The sequence below is a fragment of the Peromyscus maniculatus genome, chromosome X (assembly GCF_049852395.1).
Source record: "Peromyscus maniculatus bairdii isolate BWxNUB_F1_BW_parent chromosome X, HU_Pman_BW_mat_3.1, whole genome shotgun sequence".
Lineage (NCBI taxonomy): Eukaryota > Metazoa > Chordata > Mammalia > Rodentia > Cricetidae > Peromyscus > Peromyscus maniculatus.
The window spans coordinates 50,630,690-50,651,506 of NC_134875.1; the positions used below are offsets into that span (position 1 = coordinate 50,630,690).

At 39.3% G+C, this 20,817-nt stretch overlaps 1 protein-coding gene and 1 pseudogene across 4 annotated transcripts in view; one reads left to right on the plus strand and one right to left on the minus strand.

Moving 5' to 3' along the window:
* Window positions 1–20,817, minus strand: part of Mid2 (midline 2) — a 106,044-nt gene that overhangs the window by 47,054 nt on the left and 38,173 nt on the right. The gene's annotated exons all lie outside the window — the stretch shown is intronic.
* Window positions 11,663–11,897, plus strand: LOC107400748 (small nuclear ribonucleoprotein G pseudogene; annotated as a pseudogene).

Sequence of the window (20,817 nt, forward strand, 5' to 3'; positions counted from 1 at the left end):
AGAGGCTGCCTCCAGCAGCTGATGGGAACAGACGCAGAGACCCACAGCCAAACATTAGGCAAAGAGAGAGCCCAGGTTGGAGGTCTCCGTTGGGTCTCTACCCTTGGAGTTCAGGGAACCCCACAGAAGATGGGGAGGAGAAATTATTGATGCCAGAGGGGTCGAGGAGGGCACCAGGAGAGCAAGGTCACAAGTAATCAACTAAGCAGTTCTCATAGGGGCTCTCTGTGTGAAGTGGCAATCTCGGAGTCTGCATTGGTCTGTGCTAGGTCTTCCATATATATATAATGGTAGTTAGCTTCATGTTTTGTGGGACTCCTAATAGTGGGAGTGGGAGGGGTGTCTCTGATTCTTTTGCCTGCTCTTATTCTCCTACTGGGTTGTCTCACCCAGAGTTGATGTGAAGTTTTGTGCCTGGTCTTATTGTGTATCTTGTTGTGCTATGTTCAATGTCCCAAAGAGGTCTGCTCTTTTCAGGGGGGAGATGTGTGGGAGCCCACAACTGACTCAGTTTCCCAGTTTGAATCTGAAGTCTATTCTGAGTCAAGAGAGTTCAGGCTTATTTGCTCCAAGGCTGTGAGAAAGTTCTGATTAGCCCTCAGAGTCTCCTTGAAGGGCTGTGAGAAAGTTCTGATGAGCCCTCAGAGTCTCCTTGAAGGGCTGTGAGAAAGTCCTGATTAGCCCACAAGAAGGAACACACTATCTAGCTAGATGCAGGTTGCTGATGCCAGCCAGAGGCACACTGAGATAGAAAAGAAACTGCCTGCTCCTTGACGCAAGGCAGGATAGATAGTGGTTGAATGTCTGTGCTGTGCATTGTTCTACCTCTGTCCTTCAAAACTGTATATAAGCTGGCTGGAAATAAACTCGGGACTGTCCGGCATTGTCCTGCAGACCTCTCAACTCTTTTCTTTCTTCTTCATTGTGTCTTCAGTCCACACGCCTCTACCCAGCTACCCAGCTGACTGTCGGCAGGCCCGACAAGTGGCGCCCAGCGGGGGGGGGGGGGGCAGATATGGCGGAGTCCATGATGGACACCACAGAAGAAAAAGGAGTGCACTTGAAAAGAGTGGAAGCTGTGTGAGTTAACTCGAGAGTAAAAGTAATAAGTGTAAATAAAAAAAGCAGACATGTGGTAAAAAAAAATTCGTGAATAAGTGTAAAAATAAGTATGGGCCAAGGAAATAGAATACAGCTGTTTGTAAATTTACTTAAAGATACTTTAAAGGCTAGAGGTACTAAAGTAGAACATAAGCAACTGTGTAAATTTTTAGAATTTGTAGAACATATTGGAGTTAAGATACAGCAGTATTTTGATAAGCATCATCCAGAAAAACTTACAACAGATATTGTCAGTCTCTGGACACTTAGTCAGGACAACTTAGACCTTCATCCTGAAAGGAATAAAGTGTTTCCTGAACGAAGTAAAACTGAAACTAAACATCCTGCTCTGTTAGAGAGACAGCTTTATGTGGATGCTTTTACAAAGTTATTTGATGATAATGACCAGTTAGATTTTGGCAATGAGGCAGAATTAGAGGAAGAGGCTGCTAAGTATTATAATGAAGATTCTCTCACACCTCAAGATTCTCCTCCACCTCCATTCCTGACTATGACCGGTTCATCTGGAGAGATTAAGTGGGTTGTGACCTCAAACCATTAGCCCAATGTCTCACTTTCAGATCTGTTCACTGCAGCTGGTAAATGTAAATGTGAGCACCCTTTGTCTTGGTCTGTGTTCTGACTGTTACTATGTTACTGTTCTGTTCCAACAGTTTAAGGGGACTGGGTTCCCCCAGTAAACTGAGATAAGCAGGTAGCTCCTGCCAGGTGTGGCTTATGTATTGCAAGAGAAACCATCTATTAGACAAGACTCGCTAACCGCGAGTGAGGACATCCTCTCAGTGCTGAAGTAATGGTACTTATGTCTATGTCAGTGTTACTTGTTTGTGTCTACTAATCTCCCTGGTTTTCCTGGAAGGGAAGGAGAGAGAGACAGGGCAAGGGCCACCTCGCTCTGTCTTGCTATGAGGCCCACAGCATGAGTGGAGCTGGTCTTGGCCAGCAGGAGTCAGCCTGCAGCCAGTCAGCAGCTCTCAGAGGGTGAGGGTATGTGTTCTCGGAGCAGAACAGGCAGAGACGGAAGCTGCAGACGAAGTCGCAGGGAGTTCATTCCTACAATTGGCAAGCTGAACAAACATCGAAAAGAGAATCTGATGTTAATTGTTAATTATTATAGTCAGAGAAGTTAACAAAATTTTTTTTTCAGGAACACTGGCAGCCAAGGACACACTCTGTGCCTCCTTTCCTTCCTAAGCCAAGTTCTTCACTGTGATAACATCAAGGTCTCTTCTGCTGGCCAGCAACTTCCAACTTTATCCCACTTTAACCCTTCTCTGTCCTGATACTGCTTGAAAAAAATGTTGAATTACCAGCCTGCATACTCTAATGTTTTGGAAAAAAATTTATGCTTTTGCCTCCACAGGAAAAGAAAAAAATACATGAATACTGGTCATTTGAGTTCAATGGATTACAAATACTTGTCATCATTTAAGAGAATTGATTACAAATTATTATTGTTATTATTATTTTTTTTCAGTACAGAGTTTCTCTGTGTAGCTTTGGAGCCTGTCCGGGATCTCACTCTGTAGCCTAGGCTGGCCTCGAACTCACAGAGATCCGCCTGCCTCTGCCTCCTGAGGGCTGGGATTAAAGGTGTGCGCCACCACCATCCCCACAAATTATTATTGATTAAGATAAGAAAAACTTCTGCTAATCTAAAATGTTTCACATTGATACAGGCTTTTAATATATTAATGCAAAAATAAGTTTTTGTTATGATATATGTATATATCTATATGTTTCTATTCTTGTTTGGAATGTTTCACCTATGCAATGTTCTAAACTGCTGGGAAGAGACCACAAGGAAATGAACTTTAGTGAAAATTTGCATGTTGTCTAAAAAGCAAGAGAAGGTGAAAGGCGGGAATAATGTTAGGTAAGGGAAAAAAAGGAATTTGTCTATGTCTGGCAGAACCAGAAAAGCAAACATAGTGAAAGGTGTGACCTGAAGGTAAATGCTAAGTTGTAGACAGTCAGAGGGGATGTGAACTATCCTGAGTGTGAAGGAAAACTGTAAGATATATGTGGGATTTAACTATATTATGTTAATTTGGTTTTCTTCCTTTTTAAAAATAGCTGATGATTCTTCATTGCAAAATGTTTATGTTAAAAATGGAAATATATACACATGTATGTACGTGGACATGTATGTGACTTAGATTTAACTCTTTAACTCTGTGTGGGTATGAATGAAAGTTAGATCCAACTGTGTGTATGTGTGTGTAACTATTGTTTAATTTTAAACAGTAACCACATGGACTTCCTCCATCTTGGCTTGTGACCTCATTATGAAGTGGTCAGCCATGTGGCTGGCAAAAACCTTTAACATAAGATTAAAGAATACCTCTCTTAGTCCTAATGAGCTCTCTGTTTATTGTATCTCCTTTTAGACTAAGGAGGCAGCAAGCCTCAAATATTTTGGATTGGTATATATTTTTATATAATATTTCATGTTATAAAAATAAGGTTTATATAAGATAAGATTAAAAACAATGTTTAATAAAATATTGAAGCTGTACCTCAATGCTTTTATACACAAGGATGCACCTTGCTCTGGCAGGTAAATTTTGCAATTTAAGAGTCTCCCAGATGATAATGGTCTTAAAGACATAGAGTGATCATGGGAAACAGCTGAGGGTTATGAATCTTAACAGTTTTGCCAGGTGATGGCCATGAGAAGCAGGAGCCACAGGAAAATGGAATAGGCTTGATTCTAGAAGATATTTTGGAAAGGAACCAAATGTAATAAATGTTCCATTTACTAAATAACAAACTGATTGGCTATTTAAAATAATGATTCTTGGGCAATTGCTTTTGCTCAGTTTTTGGGTCAAATTGATAATCATTATCCTGCTGATCAACTATTATAGTTTGCTCAGATGCATTCATTTCTTTTTCCTAAAGTATTAATATATACTCCAGTAAAAGATGCTGCTTTGGTTTTTACTGATGGGTCTTCTAATGGGAAAGCAGCTTATGTGATTAATGGTGACGGACATGTAGTTCAAACTACTCCCGATTCAGCTCAAGTTGTTGAGTTGAGCTGTTGGTTTTTCAAGTTCTTAAAGATAATTTATTTAATTTATATACAGATTGTCAATATATTTGTAGAGTTCTTTAAGTTATAGAAACTGTTTCTTATATTAAAACTATTAATGAGCAAATAAGAATATTATTTCAACAAATTCAGGATGCAATTCATTTAAGGAAATTGCCATATTTTGTAGAACATACTAGAGCACATTTAAATCTGGTCCATTGGCTGAAGGTAATGCTTTAGATGATAAATTTATTCAGTTGATCACATGCTTTATATCATCAAAATAGTAAAAAAAAAAACTTAACAAAACAATTTGATTTAACAACAGAAACTGCTCACCAAATCGTTAAGAAATGTGCTACATGTCCTCAATATTTGACTGTACCACACTTCAAAACTGTATGTAAGCGGTCTGTGAAATAAACTCGGGACTGTCTGGCATTGACCTGCAGACCTCTCGACTCTTTTCTGTCTCCTTCATTGTCTCTACAATTTACACACCCTCACCCAGCTACCCAGCTGACTGTTGGCATTCTCCAACAGAGATGGGGCAGGGGAGTGGACCTGGGGGAGAGGGGAGGTAGGGGGAACTGGGAAAAGTGGGGGAAGGGCAGGGGAAGCTATGGTCAGGATGTATTGTATGGGAGAAGAATAAAAAAGTTTTCAAGGAATACAGGATACTTTACTCTTAGAATTTTGCCTGATGGAGATTAATATTATTACACGGAAGTGCTGAGATGAAAGTATGTTTAGGGTCCTCTGGACACAGAGAAGGGAGGCACCGACACTAAAAAGATGCATGGGCATGGGGCAGAAAGACATTTGAACAGAGCCTTATGGGAAAACTGTCAGCCAGAAGAAAAGAGAAACAGTTTAACTCCTGTGGGGACACGTTCTATCCTCATCATTGTACTTCAAGTGCCTGGCCAAAGGTAAACATACGCTTAAGTATGTTTGAAATTGGTGAACAAAACACAAAGTGCAGATGCTAAAAAACAAACTAGTAACATAAATTAGGGAAACAAAGTCCTGATCCTGATGGGTCTTATAAATCTTTTTAAGTGCAATGAGGAACCATTTTTTGTCTTTGTGGAAGGGAAGTGACATGATACATTTGCATTTAGAAAGCCCAATCCTTCAGACAGTATAGGAAATGGATGGTAGAGGGGTGCCAGAATGGATCAGAAAGAACTGTTAGGAATTGTAGTTTTCAAAATGACTATAGCAAAGCCATGGTCAGCACCTTCAGGAAGCTGGTAGTTCAACACATGAAATGTGTATGATCAGGAAATTTCAGTACAACAGATAGTAGAGGTGTGCACATGCTGCTCTGCCTGAGTTCAGGAAGCTTATGGGTGGCAGTGGCAGTACCAGAAACAGCATCTGACTTCTAGTCAAGCTTTATCCAACGCTGTCCTGCCTGTGATTTCCAGAATGATAGAAGGAGGGAAAGGCATGGCAAGCAAAGAAAAGTTTATACCTTTTGTTTCAGACTGAGCTGCAGGGAAAATTTAGATCCTCTTTGCACTCAAATCTATCATAAGCATTCTTCCCCAAGACCTTTGTCTCCAGAAGAAGGATACAGCATCCAAATATCCACTACACACATTCAGAGCCAGCAATCTCTACTGGAAGGTCCAGGGAAATTCCAAGTCTAACCCCTAAGGACAAGAAGGGAATTATTCTGAGAAAGAAGTGATTCTTTCACAATCAGTGGATTTCAGATGACAAAAACCAAAGTCCTTGTTCCATGTTCAGAAAAGGCAGATGATCACCAGAAAAAAGAAAAAAAAAAGCCCAAGCAGAAAAATGAAATCAGCTAAAGCAGAAAGCACATTCCTCTAAACTACAAGGATCAGTCAGGTCAAGAGTAGAGATAGGATAGAGAAGGACCAGGGCAGAACCCCAAGGACAAGAATCTGAGGAGTTGTGTTTGAGCACATCACTAAGATAGGTAGTCTCAGAATAGTCTCTAAGTCCGTGACAAAATACAAATATGTCTTGAGGATATATTTGCAAAGTCTCAGCTACTTCATATGGTAGGAAAGACTAGTGCACTTGATGGGGATGAGTTAAGAAAAAAATCAGGCTGGCTGTGAACCAATAGCTGAGGAGCCCCCATGGAACTGGACCAGGCCCTCTGGATAAGTGAGACAGTTGATTAGCCTGAACTGTTTAGGAGGCCCCCAGGCAATAGAACAGAGACCTGTGCTAGGTGCATGAGCTGGCTTTTTGGAACCTAGTGCCTATGCTGAGACACTTTGCTCAGCCTTGGTGCAGGGAGGAGGGGACTGGACCTGCCTCAACTGAATGTACCAAGCTCTGCTGACTCCCCTGGGGAGACCTTACCTTGGAGGAGGTGGGAATGGGGGGTGGACTAGGGAGGAAGGCTGGGTAGTGGGAGGAGGGAGGACAGAGGAATCCGTGGCTGAGATGCAAAATTAAATTAATTATAAAATAAAAATATTTATTAAAAAATAAAATAAAAGAGTATTTTTATAACAGTATGAAATATAAAGGCTTAGTTTCCTATTTAAATGCTTACAAATGACAGGGAAAGCCTGTAGAAGAATGGAGAGATGTCAGAAAGCTAAAGGCATAAAGAAAACCAATAAAATTTTATTAATGATGAAAAAAAAACAAACAGAAAACAGAGCCGGGCGGTGGTGACACACACCTTTAATCCCAGCACTCGGGAGGCAGAGGCAGGCAGATCTCTGTGAGTTCGAAGCCAGTCTGGTCTATAGAGCGAGATCCAGGACAGGCACCAAAACTACACAGAGAAACCCTGTCTCAAAAAAACAAAACAAAAAAAAGAGAGGAAAAGAATTAGATCTATATAAATATATCAATGTCTGTCCATATATACATACTTACACATGTGCACATCATCCAGAACATGTTTTAAGGAAAGTTTCTAAGGACAATGTAAAGGAAGAAAGGCTCCCTGGAAATCCTGGGGTGACAAACTAAAAAACAAAATTCAATTAAAATTAAAAATGTTCCTTAAAGCAAAACATACTGCTAGGTAAGCCTCTCTAACAAGAAGTGGGCTCAGTTTCTCCTCCTCTAGAGAGGACAGCACTAATACCTAGTCCCAGAAGATTTGTATATGTTTATTAAATGATGTAATTAAATCATCTTATATATTTTCTAATGTATGCTGTGTCAGTTTTCTTTTGCTTTGTCTTATTTTACCACTGTCAATGATGATAACAGTGACTCCTACTGGAATAGAATTTACAACATCTGCAGAATCAAGCAAGTTATCATCTGAATTACTTTTATTCAGTTTAAAAATATAATCTGCTTTGTTTTCTGGAACATAGTGAGCCGTGCATGATTTGTTTTTCCCTGAGATTTCTTAGGTCCCTTCTCTTACTCTTCTTTCTACATCTACACCTCTTGATCTCATTCTCAAATGCAGTGACCTCCAAGCTGTAGGACAGGGTTAGCTCTGCCTCTAAAAATAAGATAGACTCCTTCCCTACTGCCACGCCATCATACTTCTCATCATCGTTCAGAACAAAAGGTCAATGCCAAGAGGGATTCACTCTCTCCCTACTAGGAACCACACCATTACCTATTTACTATTATTATTCAGAGCAAAAGGGCTATGCCAGGAGGGAGGTCAACGACTGATTTCTGACAAAACACCAATTACATTTCATATGGTTAGCTAGAAAGGAATTTGGCTGGTACAAACTTGTTTTTCTGCTCTGGGCTACCCCATAATTAACACAATCCCCAGCCTCTGAGGCCAAAAGATATTAGCTGGAATCTAGAAGAAATAGGTGTCAAAGAAAGAAAGGTAACTAACATATTCTCCTACTTACAAAAAAAATATAACACTGCAATTGCATTCAGCTTTAGTCTCCTCTATGGTGCTTCTGGAGGGAGGGGATTCCATCTGTTCTGTGCTCTGAGCTGCAAGCAGAGTACATATCTATATACATACAGGAGGCTCATTAAAAATACTTGGTAACACATCAATGACTGTATACCTTCCCCATTCAATCTTCATTCTATGTAGTATAGCAGGGAATCCACCTATTAGCCTGCCTAGCATTTGAGTAGGAAGGAGGATTGATTATCAAAATAACAGCAACTCTGGTACTATAAAAGTGCTACCGGAGTCACAGGATAACATAGGCTTACCCAGGGATCCCACAGGCGGTTGCCTTGCGGTGAAAAGTCATGTGTGTGTGTGTGTGTGTGTGTATTTCTGTCCATATATGTGTATTTGTGTGTATAATGCTCATATTACATAACTCTTTGAACCACCACCAGTAGGGCAAGGCAAGTAAATGTGTGTCTCCTCACCCCAATAGTTGCTAACCAAAAGCCTACCTTTATAGAGCTTCTTTTCCATACAAGTTTGTCCTTAGTTACATCCTTAACCTTATTCACCTATATCTACCTAGTGACTGCATGGGGAGAATAACAGTTCTGTAGTGTCATCATGGAGATATTTCATGTCTATATTTATCTTCACAACATCCATGAGGTATATGGAGCATATACTAATAATGCCTGCATTTTATGGATGATAAAACTGAGATCCAGAGTGGTAAAGTGAACTATCAAAATCACATAAGCTAGCAAGTGTTGGTTCCAACACAAGCTGGGCTGCCTAATTCCAAAGCAGATATTTATGTTCCCATTCTTTCTTTTTCTTTTTCTTTTCTTTTCTTTCTTTCCTTTTCTTTTTCTTTTTCTTTCTTTTTTTTTCAAGACAAGATATTGTAGCCCAGTGGGATCTCAAACTCACTGTGTAGTTAAGGATTACCCTAAACTTCTGATCCTCTTGCCTCTACCTCCCAAGTACTAGGATCTTATTCGGTGCTGGACATTGAACCCAAGAATTTGTGCACACTAGGCAGGCAATTCTAGCAATGTAACTACATCCCCAGCTCACCCACGTACCATTGGAACCATCAAAGCTGTCCTGCCCTTTGATCATGTTCTTTGTAGCTAAAACTATTATTTGGGAAAACTGACCCTCTTTCTTTTGAGGATTTTCATGTGCTGTTTCTGTGTTTTATTAGCACTTTTTTTTCTACCCCAGGAGGCAGCAGAGGCAAGTAGAAAGAGCTCCGTATTTGAAGTCAAGTAGGATTGTCTGGATCCCAGCTTTGAAACTTACAAGACCAATGACCTTGAACAAGTCACTTATCTCTGAGCTTATCTTTCTGACCTGTAAAACAGAAATAACACTAACTATCTCAGAAGCAGTTGTGAAAAACAAATGAACTAATAGAGATAGGGACCTCACAGTGCCTAGTACATAGTAGAAGTTAAATAAATATGGATTGCCTTCCCCGTTCCTCTCTCACTCCAACTTGCTGTGCTGGATTGAAAACAGACAACACTTCTTTTGCCCAAAGCTGAAATTCAGGCTTTGATTCATGATCCTACTTGTCTTACTGTAACACGGGGTGGCTCACATTTCAGCTTTTGGTTTATCACTGAAAATGGTTGCTCTCATAACTTTTTAAAAATGTATATTACAAATGTGTGTGTCCATGTTCACATGTGTGTATACATTCTTATATGTGTTGGGGTGCACATGGGGGAGTGTGTGTGTGTGTGTGTGTGTGTGTGTGTGTGTGTGTGTGTATGTATGCACACACGCATGCGGAGTTCTGAAGTTTATACCAGGTGTGTTCCTCAATTGCTCTCCATATTTTTTTCTTGAAACAAGGTCTCTCACTGAACCAAGAGTTTGCCAATTCTGGCTAGTCTAGTTAGCTGGTTTGTTCCAGGGATCCTCTGTCTTTGCCTCCTGAGTGGTGGGATTACAGCGGACTACCATGACTTCTCACCTTTTAGGTGGGCTCTGGGGTTCTGAACTCCATCCCCCCATTTGCACAGCAATCTCAGCTCCCCATAATCTTTTCGTAGTTATTTGGCATACACTGAGAGCCTACATCTGGTGTACCACACACATGTTGGGGGGGCATGCGCGCGCGCGCGCGCGCACACACACACACACACACACACACACACACACACACTCATGTACTTGAACATGAGAACATGTTTCTAAATAATTTAAAAGTTTAAGCTGTTACTCAGACATTACTTCCATGCAATAAAACAGATAAATCAGCCTTCTTCCACTTAATAAGCTAGAACCAGAAAGTTTGGGTTGCCCTTATTTGGGTAGGGAGCTAACTTACTCACTTACTTTGATTTGAATAAATGATGATACTTCATGTCTGTGATTTCTTACCAAGTTCAGATCTCATGTCCTCAGAGCCATATTCCAAACAGACTTTCTAGCAAAGGACGGAGCTACTACTATCCAGTTTCCCATGGGCTAGTTTTAGACTGTCAATGTGGTTTAGCTTGTACCTAGCTATTTCTCTGTTATCAAATTCTCCGCAATGGAGAGTGTTAAACAATGGGCACAAAGGAAGGTACAGTGGGCATAGGAGAAAACTGAGCTAGTACTGGAGTGGTGATACAGGACTTTGATTAAAAAACGTAAGGTCTATGGAGTTTGACTGACAAGAGGGTAAGGAAAGCTTTAAAATGCTTTCCTTATACATTTTGACAGTTTTTAACTGGTTGCAGTGAAAACATTACTGCCATCTTCAACAGTTTTGTTGTGAAATTGTCGAAGCATGTCGAAAGCTAGACAGCATGATGAAACCCCAATTGCTCATCCTTTAGCTTCAAAAGCCATCAACATTTTGGTTGGTTCGATTTGTTCTTTTCCCTTTCTGCTGCAGTATTTCAAAGCAAGAAATGATTTCACTCCCCACTACTTTCGTTGACACCTCAAAAATATGTTTTATTGCATAAGGATTGACACAATTTCTTAATACTAGAATCTAATGCCTGTTCCATAGTTTGTCTTCACCAGTTATATAAAGAAGTACCTTTGCAGTTGATTTATTGTAATCTGGTATATATGAAGAAGAATTTGGTATTGGATTTTCAAAGGCCACACATATTTGAATAATCATCATGTTTTATAGTGGAAAAAGAGAAGCACTCATCTGTGCTATGCATTGTTTCTATTGTCTTTAAAAAAAAAAACATTGAGCTGGACATGGTGGATTGTGTCCATCATCCCAGCACTTGGGAGGCAATGGCAGGAGGGTCAGGAGTTCAGGCTAGCCTTGGCTAAAAGTGAACTCCAGATCAGCCTGGGCTGTATGAATCTCTGTCTCAAAATGCTAAATTTAAACTGGGACATGGTGGTGTACACCAGTAATCCTAGCACTCAGCTTGCTGAAGCAGGATGATTTTTGAATTAGAGGGTACCCTAGGCTAACCAGCAAGATCAAAGGCAGCCATAACTACACAGGCTAAAGATGCTGGAGTCTACTGCAGGAGCAAGAACCATGGTGGTAGCATTTATCTCATCCATTATAAAAATGCAGACCCTTGTAAAATGGTATTTCATTAATTCACACAGCACTGTGAATTTCAGGTCTTTGAAAACAAATTGTGGCTTTTCCTCTGTACCGAGTCCACTGAAAAGTTGCCATGAGCAAGGCCCACCCTTCCAAGCTGAAGAAATTTGTGGACAAGAAGTTATCATTGAAGTTAAATAGTGGCCGACATGTACAAGGAATACTATGGGGCTTTGATCCTTTTATGAATCTTGTGATTGATGAGTGTGTGGAAATGGCAACTAGTGGGCAACAGAATAACATCGGCATGGTAGTCATACGAGGATACAGCATCATCATGTTAGAAGCCTTGGAAAGACTCTAAACAATGGCTGTTCAGCAAAGGAATCCACATCCTTCCTCTAAGGACTGATTGGGGTGTAGAACTGGGTCATGTACATTTTCATATGAAACTTTTTGCTATATAAACTTTTGTGATACTCAAAAAAAGAGAGAGAAAACAAATTGTGAAGCAAACATTGGACAGGCAGAAGACTAGAACATCGCTGGGTAGAACAGAAAGGGAGATACTTGGAGAATGCAGAGGTTACAGGAATTAGGAAAGACAGTCTAACAGGACATTCAACTGTTCAATTGAAACTATTTCTTATTTCACTGATTTCTTTCTGTATGGAAGCAACTCAAGTCTGGAAAACTCAACTGTCATATTTATAACAAGAGGCTAGTCCTACAGGATAACACATATTTGTCAGTACACACCCTAAACCAATTGGTAGGTCCTATTCTCAACTTTAGTTGGAATTCAATATCTATTATTCTACTAGAGAGTTGACCAAAAAGGCTAGGTATAAATCACTGAACTTGATCTCATTCTGCAATTGCATGGTAAAGAAAAACACGAAAGAAAGTCCCACCTGCTTGCTGGTATATTTTTTGGTATGAGAGTATGAATTCCCTCAATAATCTGAGATTGTTGACAACACAATTCAATAACTCTAAATTGAAAGTTACTCATATAGGAAATAAATACTTTAAAAATAAGAAAAAGCCTGGGGCTGTAACTAACTGATAGAACACTTGTCTAGGATTCAAGAGGCCCAGGGTTCCATCCCCAGCCTATAAAAGAGTAGAAGAAAGGACAAAGAGAAATGATAAGGGGGAAAGATAGAGCTACAGTATAAAACAGATCAGGTAGCAAATAATTAAGAGGGCTGGGGAGATGGCTCAAGAGATAAGAACACTTGCTGCTTGTAAGTGTGCAGACTTGAGCTTGGAGCCCCAGTACCCACATAAAAGCTAGGCTGGGCAATGAACAACTGTAGTCCCAGCACTGAGGAGTGCGGCACAGACAGTTGGGTCCCCAGAGCTCAGCGGCCAGTCAGCCTAGCTGAGCAATGACAAGCTCCAGATTCACAAAGAGACCCTGTCTCAAGGAGATAAGGCAAAGAGTGACAGAGCAGGACACCAATATCCTCCTCTGGCCTCCATCCCCACACACATACACATGTACATACACGAACAAATAAATAAGAATTTAAATACTTGAATAAAACTATCAATAAATCAATATAGTAGTTCAGTTGCGAATTTTGTAGCTTACAGAAATTTTACATTCTTCTCTAATATTCAGTCACAAAGAACAAAGTTACATTAAAACAGTATGGAATGTAAACTCTATCATCGATGAGATTTATTCTGCAAAAGAGAACTAAAAAAAAAATCACAAAAAATAAATTTCAAAATCCTTAACTGCTTGTAAATTAAGAAACAGGCTCTTAAATAACTCTAAAAACATCAAAATTGAAATTGTTAATTCTATAGAAAATAAAGAGCACAGTCTTATTTTAAAGTTTATGTGTTTGGACGTTTTGCTTGCACCTCTATCTGTACATTATGTCTGTTAGGGGCTGGAATAAGCCAGAAGAAGGCATCAGATCCTCTGGAACTGGAGTTACAGGTGGTTGTTGGCTACCATGTAGGTGCTGGAACTGACCACGGATCCTGAAAAGCAGCTGGTGCTCTTAACCACTGAGCCATCTCTCTAGACCCAAGGGCATAGTCTTAATACAAAACATCTATTGGATACTGTTAAAATTGGACTCAAGAGACTATAAAATGATAGATAAATTAACAATTTAACTCAAAAAATGGAAAAAGAAATCAAAGTAAATAAAGAGAGGAAATTCACTTTTAAAAAGGTGACATTAATGGAATCACCATAGATAACTATAATCATAACTAAAATAAAAAGTGGCTCATTCAAAGCTCAATGAAAAAGGAAACGAATAAAAGAATACCAGCACTCCAGAGACAGAGGCAAGTAAATCTCTGAGTTCAAAGCCAGCCTGCATAGTGAGATCTTGTCTCAAAAATACACACACACACACACACACACACACACACACACACACGCGCGCGCGCGCGCGCGCACACACACACACTACAATAGTAACAACAGAAAGGGAGAGATGCCCTTAGCTATAGACAATAAATAGTGGGCTGGTAAAGATACAACAACTGGTCACAATTTACAGCACTTACTTGTTTTTATAGTATAAAATTGCCACTATGGTGGACTTGAAGCACCAGTGTATAGCCACTAAGCCCCAAATGCGAAGGAATGGCATAGAAATGGCAGCCAGTTCCAACCCACTACCGGATAGATACTAAAGTAATTACAAGGGAATATTACATATAAACTTATGACACATAGTTGAAAAGGTATTGAAATACTACCTGATTTTAGGTAGTATTTAGAAGAAGTGAAAAATATTGAGACTAATAACTTTTCTCAAAATTGGAAAGTTACTTGAAGATCTTAAAAGGCTCCAGGTCCAGACAGTTGAAGTGCTGAATTATAGAGTCTCTTGAAAGAACAGATTAGTTACATATCATTGTATTCATTTAAAACCACAGATAAAGATAAAAGGACCTCAAATGCATCTGGTGAATCTAGTATAATATCACAATACTCAAAGCCAAAAAAGATAATCAGAAATAGTAAGACTATAGATTTATTTCACTTCTGAATATATTTAAAAAATTCTAACTGCATTTAAAAATTAATTTTAACATGGTAACAAAGAAATAAAGTATTATTTTAGAAATAAAAGAATGACTTAACATTAGAAAATTTACCAACATATGGAACTATAGTAACACATTCTAAAATTTAAAAAATTCATTAGTCAAACCAAATGAAAACTCTAAATTTAAAAAAAAAAAGTTGCTTGAAGATGCTCAAAACAAATCACCAACATCATACTAGATGGTAACATGCTAAAGGTGACATGCCCTTTCCAGTAAAATCACAGACAAAGTGCGAATATCTGACATCATAGTTCTTGATGTTTGGTTGACGCAAAAGAAAATGAAGTAATTGGTGTATTTTTGTAAAGAAGATAAAAGCACCTTGGGTAATCCAAGAGACTACTTTACTATAGATCTAAAATTATCAGTACAGCACGAAAACACACAAAATCGAAAGCTTTTCTCCACATGCTTTTTAAAAGTGAAAATGAAAAAGTAACACATTTCCAACAGGTCTATAAAACACCTAGGATTCGATTTAACAAAGGGGAACAGTATCTATTTGGAAAAAAATATTAAAGAAATGATTTAAAAAATAACAACTGAAAAATATAGAGATGTACTATTATCAGGTTTCTTGATAGTGACCTCACATCATAAAAATACATTTCTTCCAAAAATTAATATGCAATTGTAATAAGATAATAATTACAACCTAAACTGAGTATGATTTATAACTGGATAAGAGTATTTTAAATTTCATATTAAAAAACAAGTATCTAAAACAATAAGAAAACAATGGAAAACAGACACCAGATGTTAAATATGTTTTGTTTTGTTCTGGTTTGTTTTGTGACAAGCTTTCCCTATATAGGGCTGGCTGGCCTGAATTATGTATCCTAGACTGTTGGTGTAGTCATGATGATCCTGCCTCAGCCTCCCAAGAACAAATATTATAGGTGTGTGCCATCATGCCCTGTCCAATTGTTAAAACCACTATAATTAAAATAATAAAGCATTGGCAGATGAGTAGAAAATTAAATCAATGGGACAGAAAACAGTATAGAATTAGAATTAAGTCCACATGAAGACTCAATATATGACTAAAGCAACACACCCATTTAATGAGAAAATGACTTTTTATATTTTAACAAATGGCCCTTACACAGTAACTATCTCCCTGGTAGTAAATTTCAAGACCTCATATATCCTCAAATAATGTCAGGTGTATTAATGTCTTAACTATAAAAAGTAAAATCATTTCAAATGTGGCAAGAAAGTTTTATGAAAGGGCTGAGTATGTAGCTCAGTTGGTAGTGTGCTTGCATGGCTTGCACGAGGTCCTGGGTTTTAACCCTACCACCATTTAAACTGGATGAGCTGGCACACACCGGCAACCCCAGCACTTGGGAGGCAGAGGCAGAAGTTAAGGTCATCCTTGACTGCATACAGTCCAGCTACATGAGGGCCCTATCTCAGATAGTGATGGAGGGGAAAAGGAGAGAGAGAGAGAGGTTGATTAAGTTAGTTGTGTAGAGAATTCCACAAGCTCCTAAACTCTTCTCATCAATCAGTGGCCTCCCCTTGGAAAACATTATTCATTCCCATGGTCTTGTGCATGTGTGGCCTATGAAGAGACTAACTCCCCTTTAATTTTGTGGTGCCCAGCTATAAGCACAGCAGTCCAGTCTTCAAACCTCAAGTCCCAGCACCTCCATGTTTGTTTGCAGCAAACTCATGGCACTCCTACTTCAGAGAAAAAATAACAATTATATCACAAAACACCCAACAAGCATCCCTCTTCAACCATTTTCCCTTCCTTCTGTCTTTTAGGGAAAGGAAAAGGGTATGTCTCTCTAGAAAGCTCACCCTCTCCCTGCGCTCTGGATCTCATTTTTCTCCTCTTTTGGTGTTCCTCACTTATGCAGTTAATACTCTTCCCTGTTCCTGCCATTCAGTCTCTCTCTGACAATTGGTTAATTTCCACTGGCATTTAACGAGACTTGTTTTCATATCATCTCAAACACTGAAAACCCATTTACTTCTTCTAGAAAGTCTGTCTTCCCTCAGCTTCCATGACACCAATCTCAGTTTTCTTCCTAACATTCCAGCTCTTCACACACATCTTAAATGCCAGTATTCTTAGAATGCTGGCATTCTTGCAGACTCGATTTTTGGTATTTTCATGGCTGAGATTTTTGCCTTGTTTTGGGGTGAGTGGTTGGTTTTTCTTTTTATTTCTCCTGTATTAAGGATTTATATAGGGTTTTCACATATGAGGGAAGCAATCTACCACAGAGCTACACCCTTTTTTACTTTATTTTGAGACAATGTCTCACTAAATAAGGCAGGCTGACCTCGAGCTTTCAATCCTCCCACAAGTCTCTTAAGTGTCTGGGATTGCAAGTGCATATCACCATGCCCAGCCTGATCTCATCTATTTCTAAGGCTTTAATTGCCACTGAATGCTAGTTTAGTTTCTTGCCTATTTTTATTGAGATATAAATTGCATCCCATACAATCAATACGTTTTAAGTCAACAATCCAATGGCTTTGGGTATGTTTAAAGACTTATGCAATCATTAGCACAATCCAATTTTTAAAAGATTGTTAAAAATTAGGTTTATGTGTGCATGCATGTGCATGTAGATATTCACAGAAGCCAGAAGAGGGCATCGGATGCCTTGGAGTTGGAGTTATAGGTAGTTCTGAGCCCCACAATGTAGTGGCTGGGAATTGAACTCTGGTCCTCTGCAAGCACAGCAAGTGCTCTTAACTACTGAGCCATCTTCAGCCCAGCAAATCCAATTGGAGAACAAGTCTATTACATTGAAAAAGATCCTTATTTGCCTTATCTATATTTCCGTCCCAAACCTCTCCTAAAATCTGAACCCATATACTTAATTACTTACTGGATTTTTTTTTTTTTGTTTATCTAAAAATGGGCACTACAAACTGTGTTTCCAAAGTTGAACTCATCTCCTTCCCACTAAATCTAAATCCTCCCTAATGTCCTTAAATGTAATGAATGAAGTGCCACATGATTAACTCCTCAGAAACACTGGCATTCATTGTTCTGAACTGTCTCTTTTTTCTTGTCTGTACATCCAATGAATCATGACATTCCATATATTTCACTTGCTAAGTATAACTCCAATTCATTCCTTCCTCTTCCTTTCTAATTATTACCCCACTAAATCTAACAAAGCATCTTTGTTAATCTACCCATCCAAGAAATGTGTACTGAGGGTATCATGTACCAAGCACAGCATTCCCTAACTAGTCTGCTCCAGTTTTTTATCTTCATGGTACATTCTCCCCCGACCCAATACTAGGGTTGGATTCATGGTCTTATGCATGCTAAGCAAGCAATCCATCACTATGATATATCCCTAGTTCCCCTGCAGAATTATTAATCCAGTAGTCTCACAGAATAATTTAATCCCCCCACACACACACATTAATTCCATGCTTTAAATAGTTTCGTGCTAAATATCAGTTGGCTTCTCTCTGACCTTAGGGTAAATTCCAAACTTCTTAATATTATTTTACAATCCTTTGTGACCAGGTCCCTCCATGCCCCATCTTTTATTGCACTCCTTGAGCAAGTCCCTTATCTCAGCTGAATTTTCTCAAACGAAAACTAAGGATAATAAAAGTGCCTATCTCAGAGGTATTTGAGAGGATTAAATGAAATAATACATGTAAAGTAGTTAGCACACTACCTGGTGCATATTAAATATTAATAAGTGTTATCTATTGTTGATGGTAATAAGAATGTTAGCCTTTCTCAGTCCTGCTGTCATGAACTCCTATTTTTAGTGCTCACTGCTGTTTTATATCGTAGGCTCTGCTAAATAGACTATAAAGTCTTTAAAGACGAGCATCATGACTTAAGACACCTGTTACAATCCCCACTTAGCACAAAGCTAGATACACAAAGGAGTTTAATGAATGCTTTTTGATAAAAGTCCACAGAGGGAAAAAGTGGTTGAAGTTTTACTGTCTCACTGGAGGAGTTTATTTTAAGTACAAAGTACAAAGTGGTGGCTCAAACATGTGATTCCAGCACTTAGAAGGCTAAAGACAGGAAGTTTGCTGTGAAATTGAGGCCAGCCTGAGCTACATTGTAAGTTCCAGGCTAACCTGAGTTATATAGTGAGATCCTGTCTTAAAAAAAAAAGATCACAAAATTATCAACACCACCCCATCCCCATCCTCCGAGAGCTTCATTTGCTTTTACCTTCCAGCCTAATGTGTCACTAGGTTAGCATGGAACTTGGCAATACTCACTGTAAGTCAGTGGGCTCTTTTCAGATGGTTTGCTGCCAATATCCTGTTTTTGACAGAAATGGAGTGTGAAATCATGAAGGTGCTTAACTCTATTCTCTGGCAAACAAGCAGTATGCAATTTGCCTACTCATCTGTGATATCAGATGTTTGCTTCTTAAATATCAGCATCCAATCTAGGTTATCAAAAACGTTAAGTTCCATTCCATTAGAAAGCCAATGGAATCCTCCTGAATTGGGTTGGAGCTCTTGGCTGGTGACCATACAGCAATCAGAAACCCAGAAGAGCCCCCAGAGGGCTTAAAGACTCAGGGCTCTTCAGTTGCTAGAATACCCCCCAGGAACTTGGCAAGACCTTTGTAGTAGGATCAGTAGAAAATAAATGAATGCCTTGCTTTGTTTCCTCTTCCTTTACACATTGCTTCTCTCCATCCACCATTGTCATCCTTTCCTGCCTAGTCTCGCCACTTTATGTCCTACGATTGTCCCTGGACCTGAGATCTTACCACTAAGACATCTTTGGACATTCAGATGCCTGCTGCCCGATGTTAATGCATGATCACTTGTACACAGATTTCATTTGATGAGCAAAGGGTGGAACAGTGTGGTTCTATGTAACATGGACTCCAATTGTTACAGTGAAATCTTTGAGCTAAAATTTCACATGCTTAAGATTATTCCAAAACCATTTGGGGCCTTTGGTTTTATGGGGGAGAATGTGAAATAGGCTTGGTATATGGAAAAAGAGAAATTGTTGGGGGCAAGTCAGCTTCTCATGGGAGAGATCATATTTTTGATTAGAAGAAACAAAATGCCAAGTTCTCTGTTGTTGTTCTTGGTTTTATGGAGAAAACACCAAGGAACTGAAACAATGAATCGAAAGAACCCTTTACAGGGAAAGAAAATCCAGGGATCAAAGCAATACCCACGTGAGTTTAAACACAAACATCTCAGTACACACATCCCTTGTTCCTCTACAAGCACCAAGATGAACACCCAGGCAGTCATCTATAAAGTAAACAGATGTGTTGCACAATGCAAGGGTACTGGGATATATACTCGTAGAGAGATGACCAGGACAAAGACAGTATGCCCAAATACTGTTTAACTGTCATATGGGCTGAGATGTAGGGTTGCCTTTATGTGCTGAAGAAGTAAGTAGCTAACGTCCTGAGTGTACATGCACTTCTCAATTATCATCCCATCAAATAACAAAAGTTCACCACTGACACACACACAAAATGCATTCATTTTTGCAGAGGAAATTGAATGAAATACTTTCACTGGTAATGTGTTTATTTTTAGAGTCTGTTTTCAACGTGATAATATTAAGTATACTTGAGGCAACACCTCTTTACTGCCAAATTCTTTGAAACTGTTTAGAAAACTTGTGTCTCAAAGATACTCTTTTTACCCTGTGCTGTCTTGATGCCTAGCCTTTAGAAGAAGGACAGTGTCAGGCAGTTTCAGCAAGCAAGCCCAGGTCCCATGGTAAACTGCCTGACTGACTATAGGTTGGATAGTGCTGATACCTATAGCTGACTACGTTTTCAGTAAGTACATGGTCCTAAAGCAATCTGAGCAATAAGAGTTTGATCATGAGGCCTTCTTTATTCTCCCTCTCCTTCTCCCCCAACACAGCCTCATAGGATGTGGGGGCCTAACCTGGGCTGCCAAAGATTGGCCAAAGGCAAGAATATGTGCCAGTGAGGCTTCAGTTAAGGAATGCCAAGTCCCCAAACAGAACATCTACTCTTCTAGAGATTCAGAGATTTAGTAAGAAAAAAAGTGGGCTTTCCAGGGCTGTCTCCTTATACGAATCAATGGCCAGTGAACAAACAGGCTTTCTAAGCTGCACGGTACAGTACAGAAAACAGGAGCTTCAGAGCCAGAGATTTAGAACCGCATCTCAGTTTACTGGACATGTGACCTTGAGTAGGGCATCTCATTCCTCTGACCCTTGGGTTC